General features: G+C 37.7%; 1 protein-coding gene across 1 annotated transcript in view; it reads right to left on the bottom strand.

Annotated features, from left to right (window-relative positions):
* Positions 1-1,016: 1,016 nt before the first annotated feature.
* The window catches only part of MACIR (macrophage immunometabolism regulator), a 122,869-nt gene continuing 108,077 nt past the window's right edge, over positions 1,017-15,808 (bottom strand). The window contains exons 4-7 of the transcript XR_012494978.1: positions 7,975-8,093; positions 4,791-4,872; positions 2,119-2,302; positions 1,017-1,333 (exon numbers count right to left, since the gene is read on the bottom strand). The gene's annotated coding sequence lies outside the window, so the exon portion shown is untranslated. The remainder of the gene's footprint in view (positions 1,334-2,118; positions 2,303-4,790; positions 4,873-7,974; positions 8,094-15,808) is intronic.

The following is a 15,808-nucleotide window of genomic DNA, read 5'->3' on the forward strand; positions in this document are numbered from 1 at the left end:
ATTGAGTATTACAATTTTAAAACAGATTTTTCCTTTCTTAAAATGTGTATACATTTTTTGGTACCGTGTGTGTGTGTGTGTGTGTGTGTGTGTGTGTTTATACATGTATATTTTTGGTTAAAAATATCCCTTCATATTTTTTCAAATCCTTCTTTTTAGAATGTAACCCATTCTTAAGCAGAGAATTTTCATTTCAGTGACTCTTCACAGGCTGTGAATACCCAGGATGCATAAACAAGGTTGTGAATATCCTAGTGGATTATTTGATCAATCTTTTGAAGCAGAATAGGAAGGCTCTCACATCTGTTATTATTGATTGATGATTTCAAGGAGGTAGGAATATGTCTGTCTGACTTACTGTATTCCCTGAAGCTAGCACAATGATAGCATACATTAAGCATTTGATATTCCTATAGCAAAAGCATCAATAAATGAATTCCAGTTATTTCTCTGATCGCAGATGAAAATTAAATCTGCCAATTTTGAGTTCAGATTCTGAGTTGCACTATGACTCTAAGAACTGAAAACTACAGAAAGATTTTGAAGAGAACATAAGTAAAATGGTATTATAATTTTGAAAAAATTGTGGCATCTTATGGAAACTAAAGGCAAGAATGCACCTCAGAAGCAGCCTCAGTGGGGACTGGAGTATGAGAAGAAACCCAGGGTATCTTCTCTCTCTCTGCTCTACTGCTTGTCGTCCATCTGTTTCATTCTTCTTTCTCTCTGCAAGTTGACTTTATTTGATATAGAGAATCAATGTCAGCCTAACCTGCCTACTCATAACATCTATGGCCAGATGGGGTAGAATAGCCTTTGTACCAATCATGTCTAGAGTCAACACATTAGGGTGAACTACTCTCCACATTATCAATAACAGCAAGGGCCTGTATAGCGACACTTATGGGAGAATCTAACTCAAAAAGGGAACTCCCCCTTTACCAAAGATGAGATAGAGGAGTCTTCCTAATTCAAACACACTTGCTCCCACAGGAGGTAAGTGCTGTCTCTTGAAGTTGTGTCTCTTACCTTGGATGATGGGACCCAGAATGAAATCCAGGCAGTTGCTAGTCATGTCGATCTTCTGTCATTTGCCATCAAAGAGTAATGAGTAGGTAGGGTGACCACATAATTTAACTTCCAAATCAGGACATTTTGAGAGAAGACACTATTAATAATTATACTGAGATATAAGCAGGCAATGTCTCAGGCAAAGTGAGGCATGTCATCTTATGAATAATGTACAAATTGGTATTCTCACCTTCGTTATCCACATAGAGGAACGTGATTTTAGTTGACAGCTTCAAGTACATATGTTCTCAGGTCCAGTTCCCTGTGAGGGAATAATTTCTCTCTTTCAAAATCAATTCCAACAAATCAAAAGAAACAAATTACTCGTGACCAAAAAGGTGGGTTTACGTTATAAGAAAATAGACACTGGGAGCACTGCAGCCCTAACTCTGTTGTTTTTTGTTTTGTTTTGTTTTGTTTTGTTTTTGTAGTGGAGTAGAAGGAGGAAGGGTTGGATATTCAAAAAAATGGAGTCTTTGGGAAGCCAGTGGTTGGCATTTTATCCTACTTAAATAAGTTTAGTGGTGTGGAGGAGACATAGAAGTCAAAGAATTCCCAACAAAATGACTATACAACTTAATGAGTTAGCCTGCCACAGTTCCATGGATACCTGCAGAAGGCATGAGATTCCTAGGCTGAGGCAGAGCAGTTCAATACTCACAGCCAAAGCAGCCACTGCCCATCACTGTTCTGTAGCCTATGACACCAAATAGCTTGTATTGCCTCCAAAAAAGTCACTTGGCTTTTCAGGTATTTAGTCTCCTCATCTTTATGGTTTGTGCTATGCAGACCCAGCCCAAAAATAGATTTCAAAACTAATTTACTTAAGCAACAGTTCTTGAGAAATGATTGCTTTCCTTTTGCACATAAGGCAATAGTGGAATCAATTACCCCATATTTTAAAAACATTTCTATGTTATACAATAAATTACAATGTAGTTTGAAATTATGAGGAAAGTATAGTAATCTGTAATTAAAATTATAAATATAAAACAAAAGACCCCTGTTAGTGGACATTTTTCAAATAACACTGGATTCGAACTTGACCTTTTATAGAGCTCCACTGCTGTGTTGATTTAGCAGCAAAGCAATGAAGTGTTATGTTGTAAATGTGAGTTTCATACAGGAACTCTCTTGGGTGAATGCCATTGAACCACACCAAATCTTCCTCTCAGACAACTTTTCAGCTGATTATACATATTTGTCCTTTATGCTTCATCAGTTTCTCAACCTGTAGATATAAATAAAGTGCTTTGCTCAGTGACTCTGTTCAATTGTAGTCACTTTAATTATGACTTTATTCTTAAATGATCCATGCTGTATTTTTCTATGCTGGGAGACAAACTAGAATTTTGTATGGGGGAGTTTTACTCTAGTCCTTGCAACAAAATAAGATAATACGATCCAATAGTTTTGCTCTACATTCATATGGACTTTTTGTTCTATCTTCTCTCACCTTCCTCTGGAGGGTTAATTGCACGTGAAATCCAATACTAATTGGAATGATAGAATTATCTATAGCCCTTGTTTTCTCAGCATTATTATATTTACTGTGAATTAGTTAATTATAGATTTCCACGTCAATATACTGATAATGATATTTTCAAGTTTTCTTATCTTCTTCTCATAAGAACACCATCCTGACCTTTTGAGAGGAGTGTGTGTGTGTGTGTGTGTGTGTGTGTGTGTGTGTTTACCATCCTTTAAAAAAAAATCTTTATTAGGAATTCCTAATCCTGAAGTATACAGAAATTTATTTATTCCATGACAGGGTTTTAATTGAACAATATGTTCCTTGAAATGCAATAGCAATACTGGAGGTTCCCCTTCCACTAGAGTCCTGAAAAAGGAAGTATCATTAAAATTGACAGTTTACAAGAAAGGCCATGTTTCTTGTTGTTTGAAACTAGCTGCCACATTATAAAAATAATTCAAAGCACAAGTCCTAAAATCATAGGTCAATTGTGCCATGTGCAAAGGATATTCAGTACATTCTTTTGTCATATGGTAAAATATTTTCTTTGTAATGAAGCACAACTACCATGTTTCCCCGAAAATAAGACTTAGCTGGACCATCGGCTCTAATGTGTCTTTTGGAGCAAAAATTAATATAAGACCCGGTATTACATTATATTATATTATATTATATTATATTATATTATATTATATTATATTATATTATATTATATTATATTATATTAAAGTCCAGTCTTGTAAAATATGATATTATATAAGACCAGGTCTTATATTAATTTTTGATCCAAAAGACGCACTAGAGCTGATGGTCGGCTAGGTCTTATTTTTGGGGAAACATGGTATAAACTGGTGACTTGCTGAGATCATGAAGAAAAACTATGAGAGAGAGAGAGAGAGAGAGAGAGAGGAATACCCAGCCCTGACAGTAAAGAGTAAGGAGAGCCCAATTATCCAAAAGGTAAACCTTACCAAATGATCACTAACATGATCCAGAAAGAACTGCCTGGCAATTTACAGGTGAATATGTTGGAATAGGAGTAGAAAGGCTCGAGGTAACCAATTCACTAGAAATTTCCATCCTCCTTAATAAAAAGAGTGGGCTCTCTTTTTTTAATTAAATTTATTTGGGTGACAATGGTTAGTAAAATTACATAGGTTTCAAGTGTACATTTCCATAATACATCATCTATATATCACATTGTGTGCTCATGACCCAGAGTCAGTTCTCTTTCCATCACCATATATTTGACCCCTTTTACCCTCTTTGTAATGCTCATTTTAAGATAAACTGAAGTCTGTTAGAAACTGAAAAATCTAGTTGTCTGGAGGTTATCTGAGAGTAATGGAATTAGAAACACCAGCTCCTGTATAACAGAAGCAGTAGTTTGAGAGGCAGAAATTTACTTAGAGAACCCAATGGCATAGCAAGAAACTCCAGTAAAATGAAGAAAAGGTAGAAAGAAGAGAAAATATGGTGACCTCCAGAGAAATGCATTAAGTTCCCTTTTATTCTCTCCTAAAGAACTGAAGTCAGTACATTGACATAGAACCATAGGCTGAACCTTGGCAAGCTGAGCGCTCAGTCATAAGATCATGAGTTCTTGAAATAAGTGTCTATAGGAAAAGATGAATTCCCAAGGGCATAATGGCTTGGTCACCAGAAGCAGAAGTTCTACTACAGAAATGGCTGTATGACTTCATATGACAAGGTATCCAAATGTTAATTTTCCTCAAAATCCAAAGGCCACTGACCATTGCATTAAGAGCTTTCCATAATGACACCAAAAAGTGAAAGAGAGAAAACACTCTGAATTTTGAGTAGAATTGATTCTACTGGCCCCAGTGACAAACTTGTTGTACTTTCATGGGACATGAGTGACAGGAGACATTACAAGTTCAGGGAGCACAGCTAGAAATTGTGATAAGTAGTAAATGTCGAGTTCTAGAAAGCATTGACCTTTGGCTCCATAAAAGAGGAGCAAAAGATCACGAATTACTACTTTGGCTAGGAAGAAAGATCAACTCCAGGCCCATTGCATCAAGGATCTAAAAGTTCACCATTTCACTACTAAAAGACGAATAGGGAAAAAGGACTTTCCTTGTTACAGTTCCTATGTCAAAATCCAATCCAACTAATGATGTCTATGAAAGAAATAAGGTCCTCAAGTGGTTGGTACTAAGGAATCTGGTTTACACCATATCAATCACAAAGTTAACCTTAGCTAGAATGTTTCAGCCCATACCTGGTTAAAGTGGCCGAAAATACTTAGGGCAGAGTAGAAGGCATGGTGGTGCCAACCAACTTCTTGCAACGTGTCCACATCACTGAAAGAAGTGATATTAGCAGATTAATGCCCCTTCCATGGGCCTCTGAGATACAGTGATACAAAAAAAACGAGTACCTAACGATACAAGACCATCATAATCCAAACCAAAGTAAGCAGTTCTCTCTCTAATTATAGCATCACAGTCCAACAGGTAGCCTCTGAGCCACATGGGCTATTGACCACTTAAAATGTGGCTACTGATGTGTTGTGAGTGTCTAGATTTAGGAGACTTAGTACCAAAAAATGTAAGCTATTTCACAGATAATTCCTTATATTTGCGACATGTTAAAATGATAATCTTAATTATCAGACATAAGGCACACATCCACATAAACCAATGCCAGCAGTGAGCTTCTTGATGTGGTATAGTGAGGATTAGTTTTCTCTACATCTATTCCAATGCCTTTCTTGTATTCCTTCCTGAGCCCTGACACACACACACACACACACACACACACACACAGTTCCTCCAGAATGGTGAGACAATTAATTTTTATTGTTTTAAGCCACCAAGTGTTTGGTAATTTGTTATAGCAGCCATAGGAAATTAATCCAATATCTAGCCCCACGTAGAAACCTTCTTCACCCAGCTCCGACCCTGAAGCCCCATATTAGGCCATCACCCTCTTCACCCTGTTAGACTCCAACATTCTTTGGGGGAAAGCACCCCTGGAGAATGACCTTCTCATCCTGCACAGACTCAGAGAGACCTCATGCCGGGCCACACCCTATACAGATGTTCTCACCCGGCCAAGGTGCCCACTCCACAGGCCCCACATCTGCTTCTCTGTGCAGATGTAATGTGCCATGTAATATGGCACTGCTTTGTAGCTTTCTTTGGCTCACTTCCCTTTTACCTCACCTTCACCTACCTGAGTTTATACTGCCCAAATAAAGTATCAAAACATTAATCTTCAAGTTAATGTCTTTTTAGAGGATCCAGGCTAAAACAGATTATATATATATATATATATATATATATATATATATATATATATATATATATATACTTATATATATAAATATACTCAAAGAAGTGGCTGCCTTGGGGAGTGGGCCTACAGTATAGGGAGAGTTAGACAGAAGATTATTAATTTCCTTTATAAGTCTTCTGATAGTACTGATTTTAAAAACTATTTCCATGTATTACTTTCATAAAATAAAAATTAATTTAAAAAGAAAATAGATGATGACTACCATTACATGCATTTAAAATTGCTCACATACCTTCATAAATTTTCCCCATAGATCAGAGAAACAGCTAACCATTATTTTTGTAGTATTATAATAATGTTGTGACTTAAACCTCTGCATTCATACATATTTTATAGATTTTTCTAAAAATAATAATAATAATAAAAAACCTTTTATGGAAAGTGAAGGAAGATGTCACCTTAAGATCAATACCCCTTTGTATCCTGCTTAAAGTGCTATGTTCTTGAAATGGCAGCAAGTGCTTTACGGCAGCATAGAAATAAGTCAATCTATAGACCCATCTTAATGAATTATAGAGCAAAGACAAGTAGCTAAAAAAAGAAACCATTTTATTTTTACATTGACTGCCTTTTGAAAAATGGAACTGAGGGTTGAATTAATGATTTAATTAAACCACTTAATGTTTTATTAAAGTCAGTATGGTCTAGAGTTCCCGTGCAACCATCAGCTTATCAATAAAATCTTGCATTTGATTTTGCCAAAGAATTCATATTTATTATTAGATGTGCCTGTATTACAGGGCCTCTAATTGTTTTCAGGAAATCATATATAGCCTTCTATTCCAAAACCTTTCCATTAGGGGAATCACAAAATTCAACCGAAAAAAAAAAAATCAGGTCAGGTTCTGCAGGCATGATTTATTCAGCTCCTTTACTACTGGCCACGAGGAGCTCTAGTTCTGCTCTCTTCAGCAGAATATCTGCTCAACTTTTACAGCAAAGAAGGGACTCAAGGTCAGCAGTGCAAACCCCATTTGCAGCTGATGTATTCAGCAGGAAGCACTGAGGCACCAAGGGTAATTTTCTCACTAGAACCTGTTAGTTCCTTCCCTTTCTTTAGTATGTCTTTTCTCATCCAAACTCGCCCATTTCTCTATCCAACATAAATTACTGAAAGTAAATGGTCAGTTAAAGGAAGAGGAAAGTGGATAAGGAGAGGCCTCCAAGATAATTTACAAATGTGAACCTGTCTACTTTCATTTGAAGCACTGAGATTTGCTGGGAACAGTCCTGGCAGAGAGAGGAAAAGCACAGAAACGCAAATCCAAAGAAAAAGTGATCCAACATGTATGCATTCCCTGCCACCCTGATGTTCCCCTTATGTGGCTTCATTTATATATTATACCTTCATTTGTAAAACCCTAGGACAGTTAGACCAATAGTCAGTTACAGAGGCCATGCCTTCATGCCCACACCAATCTTATTAATTTTTGCTTTGGTCTATATATCGCTAGAGGGAAACTTTCCAGACAAAAGCTGACTTTTAACCAGAAAGGAGTATCTGTCCCTGTAAATGCTGACATCTATGTTCACAGATCAAAGCCTTTGTAGATGGGTCATGTTCCCACACTCTCTTCTCTAGACACTCATTTAACAGAAAACACAGACACACAGAAGAATATTTCAAATTTCTGACACACATGCTTCAGGTCAACCTGATGTTACAGACTCATTTTCTCTATATTTTAGCCTAATGGATTTTTATGACACTTATTTAGCACAAATTAAAAATTTTAAATTCACAGGTTTCACAGTACTTGTTTTAAAATGTACTGACCAACTGGCTTGATTGACTTTTAACATAATTGACTTGCTCTGATACATACCGGGATTGCCAAAAAACTATATTAGTTTTCGAAGTTGAACTGAACTATGGTAGCAATGTTTGTATGACATTTGCTCAAAAGATGGTGCTAATCAAATGAATGCTAGCATCATTCATTGTATTACAATTTTAATACAGTTTTTTCCTTTCTTAAAATATGCATACATTTCTTGGTACCCTCTGTATATATTTTTGGCTGTTCCACATTACTCTCTTTGCTTATACTCTCTACTTTGTCTTCTCCTATACCATTTGTCCCTTAGGTGTGTTTTTTTCTCACCTTCAGACCTCTCCCCAGGTGTTTCCATGTCCTTATTCTTGCCCTGATTATGGAATAGGAACTACGCATTGGATTCTCTTTCTCATTATTTTCTGTGCCTATTTGCTTCTAAAGAATACCTGGTAGAGAAAACACAGATCAGTGTTAATACTGGTGTTTTAATACACTAAACATTAAGATAGATATATATATATATATATTCAGTAAATAATCTTTTTTCCCTAAAACACAGAAAAAAATAATACCTACAGTCTTAGCATCCATCACCAAAATTAATAACTTCTAATATTGAGTTAGTTGCTCCAATAGTTTTTTATGTGTGGATAATTTTAAATAAAACTGCACAAGCAATTTATGCTTGCATTATCTTAAGAAAAGGAGGGAGGGAAACAGGGAGGGAAAAAAGCAAAGGACTAAAGTTCTCTTTGGCAACAACATTTCTCATCTCTCCTCTTTATTCTCTGCTCCACAGGCAACTCTCCCACACTAGGCAACTAGTAGCACAATATACATAATTTTTTCAAATTTTTCATATTTACATACGTATCCAGAAATAACACACCATACATATCCTTCTGCCACTTGCTTTTTTACTCAACATTAAGCTTCTGAGCTCTATTCCTGATGATATATGCAGATCTAGGACACTGTCATTCATATCTTCATCAAAAGTTCCCTCACTGCTTGCTAAGAAAGCAGCACTATTAGCTGTATACGTAGGGACAAGCTCACCCCTTCTTCCCACATGAATACCCTCATAAATATATTTACCATCACTGAAAAATGGAGGTTACTTTGGCAAATTCATAGAAGGACGACTTTACAATAAAGTCCTGATTTAAAACAATAATGAAAAGCTTTCCTTTGGAAAGTTAGAATAATTTTATCCTTGAAAAAAGCATTTCTCCAGCTGGCTAAATTCAGGCATTACAAAAGTTCAATCCAAGAATACTCCTTGGCTTTGAATCCAATGTTGCCTTTTCTTGTGGTTGGAAATCAGATATATTTCTTTCCCAAAAGCTCTTGCCAATGTACACTTTCTTCTAAAAGAGTTTAATAAATGTCAATAGGCAAGCCAGCTCCCTTAATATTTCCTTAACTCAGATGATCTATTTTGGTTGAAGTTTTGCATATAGAGATGCACTCACTCTTCTTGACACATTTCCAGAAACTATGCAAATAAGGCTCATATTCTTCTAAAGCCTTTTGCTCCACTGCTGTTCATTATGTAACATTTGTCATCCCCACTGCCTAGAAACCTCACTATTCTTTATTTTGATGCTATCAGAAAAGGGAACATGTTTTTAAGAAGTTCTCTCGTCTTACTAGTGATTGCTTTAGGAACTGTTTTCAGATAGAATCTACCTAGTTTTCCATCTACATTGCTTCTTTAAATTCTCCTTCTAGACCCCACTGATCCCTAACCTCTATAATTTTGATGGATTTCCTAGGAAAGGCACATGCACATCCAGTGACTATGACAGAAGGATGGTGTCTCTCTCGATACCCACCTGGATCCCGGCTGCAGGTTCAGTTCCTGGGTCATACCCACCATTTACCAAACAATACTTCCCCTTCTGCTGCTGTTTCTGGAACCTCTCACCTGGTCAGCTATGCCCTTTCTCTCTTTCCTCTCACTTTCCCAAACTCTTGCAATCTCAGTCACAAAACAAGCTATTTCTGCCCATAAGTGCAGGCAAGGTTGCTTGGTGGTATCATTTTAGGAACCGTAAGACCTATCCTGTACACACTAATGGAAAGTAATGCTGCCTTCAGCTATTGATAGGATTAAAAAATGGCATTTGCTAATGAGAAAAAGCAGCACAGTGAATTAAAACAGAATAAAGACACCAAATATTGAAAAGTGCACCATTTCTGTACATTTGGCATGCTGCTTGATCCATTTCGTCCAAAATGTTTCCTGCTCTTTTCCTATCAGTTTTCCAGTTCTCCATTTCAAAATACTTCTCTCTATCCCTTCCACAACAGGAACTTGAGTGACCTGTAGGTTAAGGCCTGCAGGTGTTAAAAGAAGAACTGCTGTTCATGCCAACTGACAAAAATCAGCTCACTCTAGATACTCCAGAGAATTCAGTACTGAAAACAAAGAAAGATGACCTTTCTGTTTTGGGATATCACTTGCTATATGTATTTTTTCTAGTTCTTCCAGGAATTCATTGGTGAAAGCAAATTGACAACTGAGGTAATACCTGGACAGACTCACCTCTAAGCCCTTCAATGATTCATCTTTCTTTCTACCATCTGTAAATAAGAATAAAAATGCAGCATTTCTTAATTATTTCTAAGTATGTTATTCACTGGCAAAATTGATATTTAAGCTGATTTCCCTTCAACATGCTTCTGAAGGAAATTCACCAGTCACCAATTGACTCATACTGAGACAATACAAACTTATTTTAATATCAGCCTAAGTAAAACATGCTGTGGAAGATACCGTGTTTCCCTGAAAATAAGACGTAGCCAGACAATCAGCTCTAATGCATCTTTTGGAGCAAAAGTTAATATAAGGCCCGGTCTTACTTTACTATAAGATCAGGTATAATATAATGTAATGTAATGTAATGTAATATAATACAATACAATACAATATAATATAAGACCAGGTCTTATATTAATTTTGTTCCCAAAGACGCATTAGAGCTGATTGTCTGGCTAGGTCTTATTTTTGGGGAAACATGGTAGCAGTATAAGAATTTCAAAGCTGACATAGAACAATGGAACAGAATAGAGAACCCAGAAATAAATCCACACCAGACATTTAATCTATGACAATGAAAGCAAAAATTTACATTGGGGTAAAGACAGTCTATCCAATAAATGGTGCTGGGAAATCTGGACAGACACATGCAAAAAAATGAAGCTGGACCACCTCCTAACACTATATACAAAAATAAATTCAAAATGGATTAAAGACTTAAATGTAAGTTCTGAAACTACAAAATTCCTAGAAGAAAATATAGGAAGTAAATTTTCAGACATTACCCTTAGTAATATTTTTACTGATATATCCCCTCAGGCAAGGGAAGTAAGAAGAAAAAATAAACATATAGGATTACATCAAACTGAAAGTTTTTTCACAGCAAAGGAAACCATCAATAAAACAAAAAGGCATCCAACTGAATGGGAGAAGATAATTGTCAATGATACATCTGATAAGGGGTTAATATCCAAAATTTATTAAAAAAACTCATTCAACTCAACACCAAAAAAACAAACAACCCAATTAAAAAGTGGGCAGAGGACATGAAGAGACGTTTCTCTAAAGAGGACATACAGATGGCCAATAGACATATGAAAAAATGCTCAACCTCACTAATTATTAGAGAAATGAAAATGAAAACCACAATGAGATACCACCTCACTAATGTCAGAATGGCTATCAGCAATAAATCAACAAACAAGTGCTGGCGAGGATGTGGAGAAAAGGGAACCATTGTGCACTGCTGATGGGATTGCAGATTGGTACCGCTACTATGGAAATCAGTATGGAGGTATCTCAAAAAACTGAAAATGGAACTACCTTATGACCCAGCAATTCCACTCCTAGGTATCTATCCAGAGAAATCCAAAACACTAATTTGAAAAAAACATATGCACCCCTATGTTTATTGTAGTGCTATTCACAATTCCTGCTCAGTATTGAATTCTTCTAATGGGTAAATTTTGCTCAGGAAGAGCTTATCAAAACTTCCCCAGAACTACACTGCCACCTAAGCTTCTTCCTACCGAATCCTTCTTTTCTTCTTTCCTTTCACAGTTGTCAGCTTTGTGTGGTGGTCTGAAGGCTCTCCGTATCTAATCCTGCTCCCTTTTATTTTCCACAATTAATCTCTTGCATAGCTAATGCTGCCTTGGTTTCTGCTTCTTACAGAAGCCAAACTTACACAAAAATATAACAAAAACAACCAAGCAACATCAGCATTGAATATAAGAGGAAGTAACCAACATAAGTATATTTAATAGTCCTTTTATTGTATAAAGACGAAGAGTATGTCAGAGAGTTTGATTAAAGTTATATTTTGTTAAGAACACGTTTAAAATGTAGGAACAAACTCTTAAAGATTACAAATAGAGTCCACTATTGCAAACCCAGAAGAGAGGAGTAAAGAAAACTTTATTAATCTAATAAAAGTACAAAAGAAGAAAAAGCAAGATAAGCAAAAAGTGAGATAACTAAAAAGCATAATTTATGATGGTAGAACAATCCAAGGATGGTGATTACAATAAAATTGTCATTTAAATGGAAACTACTTGAGTTTATTAAAAATCAAGTTATATGTGATAACAATAGAAACACCTAACATTAAGGTTTCCCCAAAATAGAAACTGAAGTTATGTAGAAATATATTCTAAGAAAATACTTCCCAAAAGTGGGGTTGCATTCTTAAGATCAGAAAAAGAAATTTTAAGGTATTTATTTTTAAGCAACACAGAGAAAAGGAGAAGCATTCTATAAATATAAAAATAATTTATTGGAAATATCAGAATCCTGAATCTATAAACAAGTACCTCACAACATAGCTTGAAAACTACATAAACAAAAATATGAGTGTGGGGACAGAGCCAGGAGTGCAGTTTCCAGGCTCTCAGCCTCACGTGGAAAGGTGCTGGCTCAGGTTGTAAATGGCCATCAACTGTGATTGGATGGCCATCAGCTGTGGCTAGGTGGCCATTAGCTGTAACCAGTGAGCCATTGGCCACTAATATAACTGTTGTGGCTATACTAGTAGAAAAATGGGGGCCAGCAAGAAGATGGTGGCTGAGCCTGCAAGCGGCGCAGTGAGGGTTGAGAATTGTGTGGCTCCTGTTTCCTGTTTCTCCAACCCAGCCGCCAGCAAGAGTATAGTGGTATGACTCCCCTACCTATGGCTCCGCGGGTGTTCCTTTTTGGCCTAGCCACATCCTGTGTTCTTATGTGGGAAGCGGGACCAGAGACCCCACAGGCCACCCCGTGTGACAATGAGGAAAAAGATTTCTAAGGGAAATAGAAAAACACACAATCCTAATGACAGCATTTGATATACCTCTCTCAGGAACTTATAGAAATCAAATGAATTGAGGATATGAAATATTTGAATGTAACAATTAACGATATATATACTGGAATATATATATATTCCAGTATAATATTAAAGACTATATATTCTTTTTAACTACGTATTGAACATTTATAAAAAATTGATGAAATTCTGTGGAGCAGAACTCAACAAATACCAAAGCATTGACATAATACAGACCTCATTCTCTGACCATAATGGAATAAAACTAGATAGCAACAACAAAATAACCCCCAAATTCCTTACATTTGAAAATCTCAAAACACAAGTGTTAAATAATCTATGGGTCAAAAATTAAATCATAATGGAAATTTGACAAATATTGAGAATTGAACAGCATTTTTTTACAAAAAACATTATATATCAGAACTAGTGAGATACAGCTGATGCCATACTTGAGAGGAATTCACAACCTTAAATTCATGTATTAAAAGAAAATTGAAAAATAATGAGTTAAGCATCCAATCAAAAAGTCGGGAGGACAAACAAGATGGTGCAGTAGGTAAACACCGTGCTGACCTTCTCTCACAACCACATCAAAATTACAATGAATCTACAAAACAACCATTTTTGAGCATGGCCTAAAATCAAGCTGAACTGAAGCCTTTCAACTAAGAACATACAGATGAAGCCACCTCCAGAGTGGTAGGAAGGTCAGAGACGTGGAACGGCTTGGTCCCACACCCTCATGTGACCATTAAAGATCAGGAGGGCTATTTCAACCGTGGGGGTCCCCCCATCCCCTAAAGAAGCAAGAGATACCAGCCCCACCCCGGCCAGCCTTTCCAGTGCTGGGGAGAGAAATCCCCATAATTTCTGGTTGTGAAAAACAGAGGAAATTTTGACTCAGTGAGACTGAGTACATCTGCCCTCCCAGGTGCTCATCTTAAAGGACTGCGCCGGACTTACTCACCAACGGAATCACTAACTCTGAGCTCCAGCACGGGAGCATCAGCTGGAAAGGCAGCAGGGATATATGGTGGGGAATTGAGTTGTCTGGCTTGGGATGGGGGCTGGAAAGGCAGCTCTCTCCTGGACAGAGGAGCTGGCAGAGGCCATTGTTTCTTTGTTGAGCCCTCCCCCTCCCGGCATGCGAACACAGGTGGCCACCATTTCTGAGTCTCCATCCTTCGTTCACCCCACCCTGGCGATTTTAGATCTGGCCCTGCCCAATTTGGGGGCACACCCACGCTGCTTTCAGTGGCTTTTTCATGCAGACAGCTTGCCTTGGCTCAAGCTGCATATTCCTAGGATCTCTCAAAGGTTCACAGAACTCAAACAAGCAGCATCTGGCTTGAGCATGTCCTATACCTCTGTCTGAGCAGCCCTAAGGCGGCACTAGTGGCAGCTGGCCTTGGTTTGCAGCTTGGCCTCTCAATGGCACTTCCAAGCACAGCGCAGGTGGCAGATATCTGAGGATTTCTTTCTGGCTCCTGCTAGGTGGCCCCAGGTGGGGCATGGGCTGTGAATGAAGTAGACCTATAGTGGATCCACTCCAAAGTGGTCCTGGGGCTGGTGCCACCAGTGGTCAGCTTCAAAATGAGCTGGAGCATCACCTAGCCATCTCCAAGTATGACACACCCAAGGGGCAGATTGGGCAGGCACCAGACCCCTGCTGAGGCAGATTCTGCTCTGTAGGATCAGCCCCTGCACAGCAACTCTTCCACTGTAGTCAAAGCCAGTCCTCACAACCAGTGAACCTAAGGATTATTCCCTCACATTGATGTGCAATTATCAACCAAGGCTCAACTACAAGAGGAGGGCACACACAACCCACACAAGGGATGCACCCGGAGCGCGTGGCTCAGGTGACCAGAAAGACTGTGCCACTGAGCCCCACAGCACACCTACTACATAAGGCCTCTCTACTAAGACCAGGAGACATAGCAGCCCTACCTAACACATAGAAACAAACACGGGGAGGCAGCCAAAATGAAGAGACAAAGAAACATGTCCCAAATGAAAGAACAGAACAGAGCTCCAGAAAAAGAACTAAGCAAAATGGGGATAAGCAATGTATCAGATGCAGAATTCCAAACAAAGGTTATAAGAATGCTCAATGATATCATAAAAATGTAGATGAAACCATAAAAAAGAACCAGTCAGAAATAAAGGATACAATAATGGAAACAAAGAATATATTACAGGGAATCAACAGTAGATTAGATGAAGCAGAGGATCCAACCAGCAATGTAGAAGATAAGGTAGCAGAAAACACCCAACCAGAACAGCAAAAACAAAAAAGAATCCAGAAAATTGAGGGGAGTTTAAGGAGCCTCTGGGCAATATCAAGCATACCAACATTTGGATTAGAGGGGTACCAGAATGAGAAGGGAGAGAGCAAGGAATTGAAAATCTATTTGAAAAAATAATGACAGAAAAGTTCTGTAACCTGGTGAAGGAAATGGACATACAAACCCAGAAAGCACAGAGTCCCAAACAAGATAAACACAAAGAGGCCAACACCAAGACACATCATAATTAAAATGCCAAAGGTTAAGGACAAAGAGAGAATCTTAAAAACAGCAAGAGAAAAGCAGTTAGTTACCTACAAGGGACCCCTCATAAGACTGTCAGCTGATTTCTCAACAGAAATTTTGCAGGCAAGAAGGGAGTGGCAGGAAATATTCCAAGTGATGAAAAGCAACGACATACAAACAAGATTGCTCTACCCAGCAACCAGCAAGGTTGTCATTTAGAATTGAAGGACAGATAAGGAGCTTCCCAGACAAGAAAAAGCTGAAGGAGTTCATCAC

The sequence above is a fragment of the Rhinolophus sinicus genome, linkage group LG03 (assembly GCF_036562045.2).
Source record: "Rhinolophus sinicus isolate RSC01 linkage group LG03, ASM3656204v1, whole genome shotgun sequence".
Taxonomy (NCBI): Eukaryota; Metazoa; Chordata; class Mammalia; order Chiroptera; family Rhinolophidae; genus Rhinolophus; species Rhinolophus sinicus.